This window comes from Sus scrofa, chromosome 7, assembly GCF_000003025.6.
Source record: "Sus scrofa isolate TJ Tabasco breed Duroc chromosome 7, Sscrofa11.1, whole genome shotgun sequence".
Taxonomy (NCBI): domain Eukaryota; kingdom Metazoa; phylum Chordata; class Mammalia; order Artiodactyla; family Suidae; genus Sus; species Sus scrofa.
The window spans coordinates 91328294-91342390 of NC_010449.5; positions in this window are offsets into that span (position 1 = coordinate 91328294).

Sequence of the window (14097 nt, forward strand, 5' to 3'; positions counted from 1 at the left end):
GCACCCATGGCATGCAGAAGTTCCTGTGCTGGGGTTTGAACCTAAGCCACAGCATTACCCTGAGCCATAGCAGTGAAAATGTTGAGTTCTTAACCTCTAGGCTACCAGGTAACTCCCTAGGTATTTGATTTTTTTTTTTTTTTTGTCTTTTTATCTTTTTAGGGCCACACCTGTGGCATGTGGAGGTTCCCAGGCTGGGGGTCCAATTGGAGCTGTAGCTGCTGGCCTACACCACAGCCACAGCAACATCAGATCTGAGCCACATCTTCGACCTACACCACAGCTCTCGGTAACACTGGATCAAACCTATGTTCTCATGAATGCTAGTGGGGTTCGTTAATGGCTGAGCCATAATGGGAACTCTGTTATTTGATTTTTTTTTTTTTTTTGTCTTTTTGCTTTTTCTAGGGCCGCTCCTGCGGCATATGGAGGTTCCCAGGCTAGGGGTCCAATCGGAGCTGTAGCCACCAGCCTATGCCAGAGCCACAGCAACGCAGGATCTGAGCTGAGTCTGCAACATATACCACAGCTCACCGCAACGCCGGATCCTTAACCCACCTAGCAAGGGCAGGGATAGAACCCACAACCTCATGGTTCCCAGCCAGACTCGATAACCACTGCGCCACAAGGGGAACTCCTGGTATTTGATTTTTTGATACTCTTATATATTTTAAGAATTGTGTTACCCATCCATTTTTAATAAGATATATTTATTATTTTCCCAGAACCATCAAATTGAAATTTCATAATAGAAAATACATCTAGGAGTTCCCTGGTGACCTAGCAGTCAAGGATCCCATGTTATCACTGTTGTGGCTTGGGTTCAGTCCCTGGCCCAGGAACGTTTTCATGCCATGGGTGTGGACAAAAAAAGAAAAAGAAAATACATCCATAATCCTGTGACCTAAACAAGATCTTAATTTCCCAAGTATCTGAGTCATTTTGTTTTAATGTTTTTACTGTTGAAAGACAATGTAATATAGAAAATTTGCAGGAGTCCTCTGATGGCCTAGCCAGTTAAGGGTCCTGGGTTCTCACTGCCGTGGTTCTGGTCACTGCTGTGTGGCACAGGTTTGATCCCTGGCCCCAAAATTTCCACATACTGCCTGTGTGGCAAAAAAGGAAAAAAAATAGGAAAAAAAAAAAAAAAACCCAACCCCCAAAACCCAAGAGTGGTATTTCCTGTCATGGCTCAGTGTGTTTCGAACCCGACTAATATTCATGAGGATGCATATTCAATCCCTAGCCTTGATCAGCAGTTAAGGATCCAGTGTTGCCGTGAACTGTGGTGTAGGTCATAGATGTAGCTCCCATCTGGCATTGTTGTGGCTGTGGTGTAGGTGAGTGGCCACAGCTCCAATTCAACCCCTAGAGGGGGAACGTCCAGATGGTGGGGCCCTAAAAAGCAAAACAAACAAACAAACAAAAGCAAATCCAAAAGAGAACCTGAAATAAATGTTGCACCTCTCATTTCAAAAAAAGAAAAAGAAAAAAAATTGCAAATGAGAGGAAAAAAATTACACGAATCTTAAAACCTTTCAGTTTTACATATTATTTTTCCATCATTCTTAGTTTTTGCATTTAAAAAAATTATTGTAGTGATAGTATCACACCATTTTGTTGTGTTAAAATGTAAACTGAGGCATTTAAATTTTTTAACAGTTTATTTGAGAAAAAAAAATCGTTTCAAATAAGGCAGCACCAAACTGGCCATGGGTAGGAGTCACTCCATTGACAAGAGCTAGGGGAAGGAGTCCTATAGGGAAAAGGTGGAAACAAAGCAAGGAAATTATTTGATCAGCTATAGAGTAAGGCTGCATTATTTGATTTTTTTCTCTTTCTTTTCTTCTTTTTTTTTTTTTTTTTTTTGTCTTTGTGTTTTTAGGGCTGCACCCATGGCATATGGAGCTTCCCAGGCTAGGTGTCTAATCAGAGCTACAGCTGCCAGCCTATGCCATAGCCACAGCAATGCCAGATCCAAGCCAAGTCTGTGACCTACACCACGGCATAGTGGCAACACCAGATCCTTAACCCACTGAGGGAGGCCAGGGATGGAACCTGCAACCTCATGGCTCCTAGTTGGATTCTTTTCCTCTGCGCCACGAAGGGGACTCCAAGGCTGCATTATTTGAAAGCCTGGTTGGCCATTTGTGATTGGTTATCCTTAGGTTTATTTTTATTTTATTTAATTTATTTATTTATTACTCAATGAATTTATTATATTTATAGTTGTACAATGATCATCACAATCCAATTTTATAGGATTTCCATCCCACACCCGCAGCGCATCCCCTCACCCCCTGAGCTGTCTCCTTTTTCAAAGTCTGTGGGTCAGAATCTGTTCTGCAAAGTTCATTGTGTCCTTTTTTCAGATTCCACATGTAAGTGATAGTATTTGATGTTGGTGTCTCATCATCTGACTGACTTCACTTAGCATGATAATTTCTAAGTCCATCCATGTTACTAAAAATGCCGGTATTTCATTTCTTTTAATGACTGAGTAATATTCCATTGTGTATATGTACCACATCTTCATGATCCACTCCTCTGTCGATGGACATCTAGGTTGTTTCCATGTCTTGGCTATTGAAGATAGTGCTGCAACGAACATCAGAGTACATGTGTCTTTGCGAGTCATGGCTTTCTCTGGATAGATGCCCAGGAGTGGGATTGCTGGATCCAATGGTAGTTCTATGTTTAGTTTTCTGAGGAATCTCCATACTGTTTTCCACAGTGGTTGCACCAATTTACATTCCCACCAACAGTGTACTGGGGTTCCTTTTCCTCCACACCCTCTCCAGCACTTACTGTTTGTAGACTTTTTGATGATGGCCATTCTGGCTGGTGTAAGGTGGTACCTCAGAGTGGTTTTGATTTGCATTTCTCTATTAATGAGTGATGTTGAACATCTTTTCATGTGTTTTTTGGCCATCCGTATGTCTTCTTTGGAGAGTTGTCTGTTTAGATCTTCTGCCCATGTGTTGATGGGGTTGTTTGCTTTTTTGGTATTGAGCGGTGGGAGGTATTTATAAATTTTGGAGATTAATCCCTTACCAGTTGATTCATTTGCAAATATTTTCTCCCATTCTGTGGGTTGTCTTTTCATTTTATTTAGGGTTTCCTTTGCTGTGCAGAAACATTTAATATCCTTAGGTTTAGATTTCTTAACCTTGAGGCATTTATTTTTTATTTTTTTATTTTATTTTTTGTCTTTTTGCCTTTTCCAGGGCCGTTCCCACGGCATATGGAGGTTCCCAGGCTAGGGGTCTAATCGGAGCTGTAGCTGCCAGCCTACACCAGAGCCACAGCAATGCGGGATCCGAGCCATGTCTGCAACCTACACCACAGCTCACGGCAATGCCAGATCCTTAACCCACTGAGCAAGGCCAGGGATCAAACCTGTAACCTCATGGTTCCTAGTCGGATTTGTTAACCACTGAGCCACGAGGGGAACTCCCCTTGAGGCATTTATAGGTTCCATTTGCTTATATAGGCAGCTGGGGTATTAGAATTGCCCCAATGTAATTCATTTAACAATAAAAATTAATGTTTTGGCAAACATTTTCCATATTTCTATAGGTTTTATAAATACATTTAAAATAGCTACATAGTGTTCCAGCCTGTTACTCTACCATAATTTATTTCATATCACCCTGTTATTTTTCTACCTGGTGAAAATACCTAGTAAAAATTTCAAATGAGAAAGAATGACAGTGAAAAAATAGACAACTAGAGAAGAAAGGAAAAACAGATACAGAAATAGAAGGAAAACTATGGAAACAGATAAAACACAGGAAGCAGTTTTGTTTTTGTTTTTGTTTGGAGTCACATCCCCATCTTGTGGCATTTTAGGATAGTAACGTTTAAAACTTTCAATTTAAATCAGAGAACACACCTGGCTTTTTTTGTGGAAGTTTTTTCTTCCCTTATAACATCAGGACATTTTATAACTTTTACACTAAAGTTTTTAAATTAAATAAACGAAAGATGGGAAAGTTTAGTTAAAATGATGGATCTGGTTTCCCGGACATAGGTTTGAGAAATAGGTTCAGTTAAACAATTACATTCTCAGCTCAATTTCAAGTGACTGGTTGCAATGACTTCTTGAAGTGATTTTGATCCAGCCACATCTGTGTGGCCTAGGAAATGTTATCTTCACGTGAAAATGATTCTGAAGATTTAAAACGGAAACGAATCTGACTAGCATCCACGAGGACACAGGTTCGATCCTAGCCTTGCTCAGTGGGTTAAGAATCTGGTGTGGCCATGAGCTGTGGTGTAGGTCACAGATGTGGCTTGGATCTGGTGTTACTGTGGCTGGGGCATAGGCCAACGGCTACAGCTCCAATTTGACCCCAGCCTGGAAAACTCCATATGCTGCAGGTGCGGCCCCAAAAAGAAAAAAAAAAAAAAAAAAAAAAAAGAAAGAATTTAAAAGGAAAGGTGAAAGAGCCCTAGCTAAAGCAAGTATTACTATTCAAAGTGTGGTAGAGGAGTTCCCTTCGTGGCGCAGTGGTTAACGAATCTGACTAGGAACCATGAGGTTGCGGGTTTGATCCCTGGCCTTGCTCAGTGGATTAAGGATCCGGCGTTGCCATGAGCTGTGGTGTAGATCGCAGACGCAGCTTGGATCTCGCTTTGCTGTGGCTCTGGTGTAGGCCGGTGGCTACAGCTCCGACGGAATGGCCCTAGAAAAGGCAAAAAGACAAGGAAAAAAAAAAAAAAGTGGTAGATAGCTAAGCAGCATGGGCATCACCTAGGAGCTTGTTAGAAATGCAGATTCTTGTGTCTCACCACAGACGTATAGACTCAGAATCTGAGCTTAAGAAGATCCTCAGGTGATTTGCTTGAACATTAAAATTTGAGAAGCACTGAAAGAGTTTTTTTTGTTTTTTGTTTTTTGTTTTGGCTGTGCCTGAGACATGCGAAAATCCCTGGTCCAGGGATCAAACCCGTGTTGCAGCAGTGACTTGGGCCACTGCAGTGACAGGTTAACCCACTGCACCACATGGGAACTCCTGAAAGATGTAACTCTTAATACTGGATTCTCTTTACTGGATTCAACCCTTACTGTCTGTTGGAACCACCCGGGAACTTCTGAAACTCTGTTGCCTGTGTCCCTCCCTGGTAAATAATGGGCAGGTGGTAGGGGAGGGAGGATATGGACTTGAGCCTTTTTTTAAAATTAGAGTATAGTTGGAGTTTCCATCGTGGCTCGGTGGTTAACGAATCCAACTAGGAACCATGAGGTTGTGGGTTCAATCCCTGGCCTTGCTCAGTGGGTTAAGCATCCAGCGTTGCCATGAGCTGTGGTGTAGGTCGCAGACGCGGCTTGGATCTGGCATTGCTGTGGCTCTGGTGTGGTCTGGCAGCTTCAGCTTCGATCGGACCCCTAGTCTGGGAACCTCCCTATGCCGCAGGAGTGGCCCTAGAAAAGACAAAATAAAATAAAATAAAATTAGAGTATAGTTGATTTACAGTATTGTGTCAATTTCTTCTGTGCAGCATAGTGATCCAGGCATATTCTTTTTCTCATATTATCTTCCATCCTGGTCTATCCCATGAGACTGGATACAGTAGGACCTCATTGCTTATCTATTCTGAATGTAATAGTTTGCATCTATCAACCCCAAACTGCCAGTCCATCCCACTTCTTTCCCCCTTGGCAACCACAAGTCTGTTCTCTATGTATCTGAATCTGTTTCTATTTTGTAGATGCGTTCATTTGTGCCATGTTTTAGATTCCGCATTTAAGTGCTGTCATGTGGTATTTGTCTTTCTCTTTCTGACTTCACTTAGTGTGATAAACTATAGGTTCATCCATGTTGTTGCAAATGGCATTATTTCATTCTTTTTGTGGCTGAGTAGTATTCCATTGTACATATGTACACCACATTTTCTTCTTCTTCTTTTTTTTTTTTTTTTTGCTTTTTAGGGCCGCATCTGCAGCGTATGGAGGTTCCCAAGCTAAAGTCAAATCACAGATGTAGTAAATCAACTACAATGGAAAAAATTAAAATCATAAAAAAAAACCCCAAAAAAACAAATTGGAGCTGTACCTCCCAGTCACAGCCACAGCAACGTCAGATCCAAGCCACTTATGCAACTTACACCACAGCCCAGAGCAATGCCAGATCCTTAACTCACTAAGTGAGGCCAGGGATCGAACCCCCATCCTCATGCATATTAGTTGGATTCGTCACTACTGAGCCACAATGGGAACTCCCATAGCACATCTTCTTATTCATCTGTTGATGGACATTTAGGTTGTTTCCATTTCTTGGCTATTGTGATTAGTGCTGCAATGAACATGGGGTGCAAGTATCTTTTTGAATGAAAGTTTGTCCAGATATATGCCCAGGATGGACTTGAGCCTTTCTAAAAAAGGTTCCTAGGTTTTCTTTTTCTTCCTTCCTTCCTTCCTTCCTTCCTCCCTTCCTCCCTCTCTCTCTTTCTTTCCCTTCCTTCCTTCCTTCCTTCCTTCTCTCTCTCTCTCTCTCTCTCTCTCTCTCTCTCTTTCTTGCTTGCTTTCCTTCTTTCTTTCTTTCTTTCTTTCTTTCTTTCTTTCTTTCTTTCTTTCTTTCTCCCTTTCTCCCTTTCTTCCTTTCATCTTTTTAGGGCCACACTCACAGCATATGGAAGTTCCCAGGCTGGGGCTCAAATTGGAGCTGCAGCTACCAGCCTAACCCACAGCCACAACAATGCGGGATCCAAACCACGTCTGCAAACTACACCACAGCTCATGGCAACTCCGAATCCTTGACCCACTGAGCAAAGCCAGGGATTGAACCTGTGTCCTCATGGATACTAGTCAGATTCATTTCCCCTGAGCCACAACGGGAACTCCCTAGGTTCTTTTTAACAGCTGCCCGAATTGACAACTTTTCTTCTGCTATTTTATGCTCAAGTGATTGGGGGCTTGTGAATTAACTGACAGCAGATTAATAGGAGAAAAGGGAGTTGCTCTGTATTGAGTAACTCTCTGAATAGCCAGAGTAAAACTATATACACCAACTTAACCAAAGAAGAGGGGGTTAGGGCTCCAGGCTTCAAAGTATGAAAAGTTCTGTTGGGTTTTTCAATGCTAATAGGAACGAGCCAGATTCTTTTTTCAGGTTAAAGTTCAGTCATTTCCCATTCAGGCAACTCCCTCCTTGGGGTGGGAGGTAGGAGACAAAGGCAGCTATATTTTTCAGGAGGCTCTGCTTAAGTTTCTTTTTTAATGTTCTTTTTATGGCTACTGATCAGATATTTTTGGTTTAAAGTGATCTCCAACTTTGGTGGGCTATTCAAACCCTTTGGAACTCTAGTACGACCCTTCTATGACTCTTTATTCTATATGTTCTCTAGTACCACCAAGCCCCTCCTCATCTAGGCTTAAAATCTCTCCTCTGTTTCCCTCCCTAGTCTGTATAAATGGAATAACTCAGTACCATCTATTCCAGCTGCGGGACACTTTTAACATCTGTCCCCATCTGCAATGGTTTAGGAAGTTCCCCCCATACATACTCTCTACTGTAGCACCTTATATTATTTAGCACACATATCAGTACCTACAATTCTCTCCAGGAGAGCTTGGACTCTCTTTGTCACTGTACCCTCAAATCCCAGAACACTGACAAATGGTGGGTGCCCACATATTTGACTCTCTCCCTCTACTTCCATCACTCAAGTTCATGCCTCTTAGCTGAGGTCACTATTCTCACCATTGCCCAAACACCCTACAGAGTCCTCCTCGGAAAATCCTTGAGGCTCAGCTTGAATGCCAACTCCCTGACAATATTCTCTGTCCCAGAGAAGAGCTGAAATTCCACCCTCAGAAATTTCATAGCATAGGAGTTCCCGTCGTGGCTCAGTGGTTAACGAATCCGACTAGGAATGAAGAGGTTTCGGGTTCGATTCCTGGCCTTGCTCAGTGGGTTAAGTATCCAGCGTTGCCGTGAGCTGTAGTGTAGGCTGCAAACTCGGCTCGGATCCTGCGCTGCTGTGGCTGTGGTGTAGGCCAGTAGCTACAGCTCTGATTAGACCCCTAGCCTGGGACCCTCCATATGCCACGGGAGCAGCCCTAGAAAAGGCAAAAAGACAAGAACAACAACAACAAAAACTTTCATAGCATAAAGAGACATGACTTCTTTTAAAAGACATTACACATACCATTTAATATCTATTCATTCAATACAAATTTATTGGACCCTCCTTGTAACCAGGCACTGTGTTACATGAGAGCAAAACACCATCTGAGCTCTCAAAGAAGGGCTCTCCAGGAGAAAATGATTTTAAATGGGCAATTATAAATCAGAGGATTAAGTGAACCGTGGGAGGGGTAATGAACACCCTTGGTCTGATTTGGTTTTGGATCCTGCTTTTGACTACTTACTCTGTGACCTTGAGCACATGACTTAGCCTTACCAGTCTTGGTTGCTAATAACAGTACCTCACTCACTGCCTTGTGGGCAGGATTGAAGTGACACTTGTCAAGTGTTCCGCAGGATCTAGTATAATCATTCAGTAATATTAGTAAGTATTATACTGTCTAATTCAGCTTGGAGGTCTGGAAAGGCTTCCCCTGGAAAGCTGAAGAATGAGAAGACCTGAAGGGAGGGGGTGAGAGAGAAGGGCGAAAGGTCCCAAAGAGAAAGAGCAGTAGGTACAAAGGGCTCGAAGCTTGTTTTCTGTTTGGAACCTGAACAAAGAACAAAGTGTTCTGGTGTCCTTTGCAACCCCAGCCCTCCACTGACACTAAAACAGATTTCCCAGCTACATTTCATTTGGCCCTTGATGGCAGCCATTGGTCTGCTTTTACCTCTCTATCACTGAGCAAAGCCCCACATAAGAATCCCTCTGTCTTGTTGATGCAGGAAAGATAATACTGGAATCTGGGTTCTATTCACGGTGGTCGAAGAATGAACTCTGCGAACGCACAGGGAGCAAGCAAGCAAAGTTTTTATTAGAGGAAAGCAGATAGCTCCCAGGGTTCCTGGGAGGTGGGGAGAAGAGCCCCCTTTCTCTATTGTCCTATAGGGGTTTTTATTCCTTAAGGTTGGGGTACCAACGTGGGATCCGGAGAGATGTGGTCCTCTCCCATTGGCCTTATTCAGTTACCAATTGGCCTTAGTCCTTGTCCAGTAGGGTCCTGGGGTGGAATGTCCTGTAAATCTCATTGTTTCTTTGAACTTTTCCTCCCATAAACTGAGTCACAGGGGATTAGGATTAATAAACAAGGCCTGTGGGGATGTTACTCCCTGGAGCCCTTAAGCCACAAATGTTCATCAATGGCCCTATCAAAGAATGCATCCAAGCCCAGGCTCATACTCTGACTACCTGAGTTAATATTCCACCTCGCTGTTGTGGCGGTGGGGCGGTCGGGGGGCAGTGATGACCATGTGAGGGGCTCAGGCGCCTGCCTCCACACAAGGCTTTACTCTGACACCCCCTCCTCTGTTCCCTTCACTGCCTCCTTTCTACTGAACCCAGGAACCCTCCCCAACCCACCCCCGTTGCACAGTAAACAGACTCTGTGTTTTACCCTCCCAAGAACTCGGCCTTTGCTTCCTTACCCTAACTGAATCCTAGATTAATTATGTTAATTCTCCCAGCCTCGGGATGGAAGAGCAAGAAAGAAGGGACCACACCTTCCCAACTCCCTAATGCAGATTCAGAACCATTAACCCCCTGCTTTTGTGTAAAACATTCTTCCTCCCAATTTCATTCTATTCAAGGCTGCCTCTGAGACCTGACCCCAGCCTATTCATCTGACCCAAGTCACCCTGCCCCCTTGGCTCTGCACTTTTGGGCTACAGGGACATTCTTGCTCATCCTTTGACCCACAAGAAGGTTTCAGTTTAGGGCCTTTGATCTTGCTGTTCCTGTAAGCCTGGACGGCTCCTCTCTCAGAACTTGTTGCTGCAGCTCCTTCTCACCATTCAGGTCTTTGGCTCAAATATCAGTTTGCAGAGGCTTTCCTTGACACCCCTCTGTGCCTCCTGTCCCGTGATCCTGCATTCTTTTCTCCATAGCATTTACTAATCTGAAATTATTGACTTGACTGTTTTCCCAGCTAGAATTAAAAGCACTGAGAGTGACGAGATATTATCTGTCTTTATCAACAGCATGTAGAACAATGTTTTGCATATTAATTATCAACCATAAATAAAGGAATAAAATTTTTAAATGAAAGAGAGGCTCTAAAGTTTAGAGTCTAAAGTTGTGGTCAATGAGCTCAGCCCTTCAGAGGTAAAAGCAGCAGTCCCATAGGAAATCTTTGGGAATTTACATTTACCATGTCAGAGCCATAGCTGAAGGACCACGAGTAAGGGTTTCATAAGAATCTGGAAGATGTGTTTATTATTTACCAGGCTCCTGCTATGAGCCAAACACTGTACTCAGGAAAGGATCAAACAATGAGCAGAAATAGTCATGGTTCCTGCCTTCAAGAATTTGCAGTTTAGTCCTTTCTGAGTTCCCTTAGGTTTGTAGTAAACAGCGGTGTGCTAGAACCTGCTTTTAACCAGGTTGTTAAATTTTAAGGATTTTGCAACCAAATTATATAAACTTACAAGTTAAACACTGCCATCATCAAAAATGAAATTATTGGACAAAAACAAACAAAACAAAACAAAACAAATTATTGGAGTTCCCGTCGTGGCTCAGTGGTTAACAAATCCAACTAGGAACCATGAGGTTGTGGGTTTGATCCCTGGCCTCACTCAGTGGGTTAGGGATGTGGCATTGCCAGGAGCTGTGGTGTAGGTGGCAGACGTGGCTTGGATGGAGCATTGCTGTGGCTCTGGCATAGGCCGGCGGTTACAGTTCTGATTAGACCCCTAGCCTGGGACCCTCCATATGCCACAGGAGCAGCCTTAGAAAAGACCAAAAAAAAAAAAAAAAAAAAAAAAAAACCAAATTATATAAACTTACAAGTTAATTATATTAAAAACAAAGATGATATACACTCAAAACTTTATGCTTAATTATCTTACTATCACTTACTATTTTTTATGGTCTTGAAGTTGATTGTATATGTATGGTGGAAATACTATATAATGAGCACCTTTTCCCAACTCCATACTTAGTGACATCACAATGGTAACTTGAAATGGTAGTCATGGCCCTGACCCCATGTTCAGTGACATTGAAATTGTAGCTGTGGCAGAGTAGTTACAACATGGAAATCACTCAATGCAGTAATCAGGTCTTACCTACTCACCACCCCCCAGCCCCAGTACACACTCCCAGCAACCTATCAAGGGATAGAGTGTATGTCAGCAGCCACTGAATTAAAGAGACAGAATTTCTAGGTCCTCCTATGAAGGAAGAAGAAAAGCAGAACCAGCCGGTTTGGACCTGAGGAAGGGTCCTAGAGCCATGCTATAACTAGTACTAAAGTAAGTTTTAAAGTAAAATTCTAAAACAACTCATTCTTGGAGTTCCCATCGTGGCTCAGTGGAAGTGAGTCTGACTAGTATCCATGAGGATGAAGGTTCAATCCCTGGCCTTGCTCGGTGGGTTAAGGATCCGGCATTGCTGTGAGCTGTGGTGTAGGTGGCAGACATGGCTTGGACCCCAAGTTGCTGTGGCTGTGGTGAGTGGCTATAGCTCAGATTCAACCCCTAGCCTGGGAACCTCCATATACCGCAGGTGGGGCCCTAAAAAGACAAAAAATAAAAATAAACAACTAATTCTTTATGTAATTTCAGAATATTACCTTTAATGACTTATTTTGAAAATAAAAGCAGACCAGTGATTTGAACTTTGGGTTTTTATTTATTTATTTATTTATTTATTTTTGTCTTTTGTCTTTTTTGTCTTTTGCTGTTGTTGTTGTTGTTGCTATTTCTTGGGCCACTCCCGCGGCATATGGAGGTTCCCAGGCTAGGGGTTGAATCGGAGCTGTAGCCACGGCCTACGCCAGAGCCACAGCAACGCGGGATCCGAGCCGCGTCTGCAACCTACACCACAGCTCACGGCAACGCCGGATCGTTAACCCACTGAGCAAGGGCAGGGACCGAACCCGCAACCTCATGGTTCCTAGTCGGATTCGCTAACCACTGCGCCACGACGGGAACTCCTATTTATTTATTTTTTTTATTTTTTATTTTTGGTCGTCCCAGAAGCCTGTGGAAGTTCCCAGGCCAGGGTCTGAACCTGCATCACAGCAATGACCTGGGCCACTTCAAAGACAATGCCAGATCCTTAACCTGCTACAATCACAAGGCAACTTCTGAACTTTGTTTGTTTGTGTTTTTTTTGTTTGTTTTTTGGCCACCCCTCGTATATGGAGTTCCTGGGCCAGGGATCAGATCGGAGCCATCATTGTGACCTAAGCCACAACGCTGGATCCGTAACCCACTGTTAAGCTATGGCAACGCTGGATCCTTAACCCACTGTTTGGGCTGGGGATTGAACCTGTGTCCCAGTGCTCCCAAGAAGCCGTCAATTCTGTTGTGTCACAGCAGGAACTCCCTGAACTTCGGGTTTTTAAAAAATGAATTATAAGATCTTTCAAACATATGAAAGTAATACTAATTTTAATTTTTTTTTTTGTCTTTTTGCAATTTCTTTGGGCTGCTCCCGCAGCATATGGAGGTTCCCAGGCTAGGGGTCGAATCGGAGCTGTAGCCACTGGCCTATGCCAGAGCCACAGCAACTCAGGATCTGAGCTGCGTCTGCAACCTGCACCACAGCTCACGGCAACACTGGATCATTAACCCACTGAGCAAGGGCATGGACCAAACCCGCAACCTCATAGTTCCTAGTCGGATTCGTTAACCACTGCGCCAAGACGGGAACTCCTAATTTTAATTTTTAAATATAAGAGTAATGTAACAATCTACTATTCACTCCCCTGGTGCATAGCAATATGGAACAAGTAATTTACCTCTGAGTCAACTATAGGTGGTAAAAAAACCAGTCAAAGTGACATGCAGGATTAATATAATACTTTAGAAAAGTCAGTCTGGGGACCCCCAGGAGGTGCTCAAGAGCCAAGAAGTTTTTGCAGCAGTCCAGGAAAGCCTGAGGTACTCTGTGCCAGTATCAAAGTCAGAACACATTGTAAGGAAAAAAAGTTGGATGTGTGGATCAGCATGAAGAACATACCAAGATAATTCCTAGGATCTGCCCAAGTGTGACAGTCTCAGTAACAGTCAAGCTCTGGCCACACCTCTCACTGCTCTCTACACCCCCATCCTGGAGAGTCTGTTAAATCCTACGCTGCTGGTGCCCTACCCCCGGAGTTACTGAACCATTAAGTTTAGGGGTAGGGCTCAGAAATATGACAAGTATGCAAACGTTGACACTGCTGATCTAGAACCACACTTTCAGAACCACTGCCTTACAGTGATTCCCTGCTTCTTTTGCTAAGGCTTCAAAGACATCTCTTTGCTAAACCAGCAGGGGGAGACTGGTATAAAATTTATTCTCTAAAAATAAACAGCCTTATAATATCCTGAAGCTCCTTGGAGTTACGATGTTGCCATGGAGACTTCTGAAATATTTTGGAGAGCAGCATGTAAGTTGGCATCAGGTGAAAAAAAAATTTCAAGTGTTTATATAAGAATTTATTTTTGGGAGTTCTCGTCGTGGCGCAGTGGTTAACGAATCCGACTAGGAACCATGAGGTTGCTGGTTCGATCCCTGCCCTTGCTCAGTGGGTTAAGGATCCGGCGTTGCCGTGAGCTGTGGTGTAGGTTGCAGACGCGGCTCGGATCCTGCGTTGCTGTGGCTCTGGCGTAGGCTGGCGGCTACAGCTCTGATTAGACCCCTAGCCTGGGAACCTCCATATGCCATGGGAGCGGCCCAAGAAATGGCAAAAAAAAAAAAAAAAAAGAAAGAATTTATTTTTGGTAGGTATGCAGGTCCTCCTGCAAGACGCTAATCATGGTTAAGATCTTGGAATCTGAAGTCACATAGCTCTACCACTTACAAGCTACAGTGACTTTGGGCAGGTAAATTATCTTCTCCAATGCTGTTTCTGTCTACTTATTTATTTACTTATTTGCCATACAGAGCACATGGAAGTTCCCAGGGCAGAGATGGAACCCCTGCTGCAGTTGCAGCCTGCACTACAGCTGTGGCAAGGTTGGATCCTTAACCTTC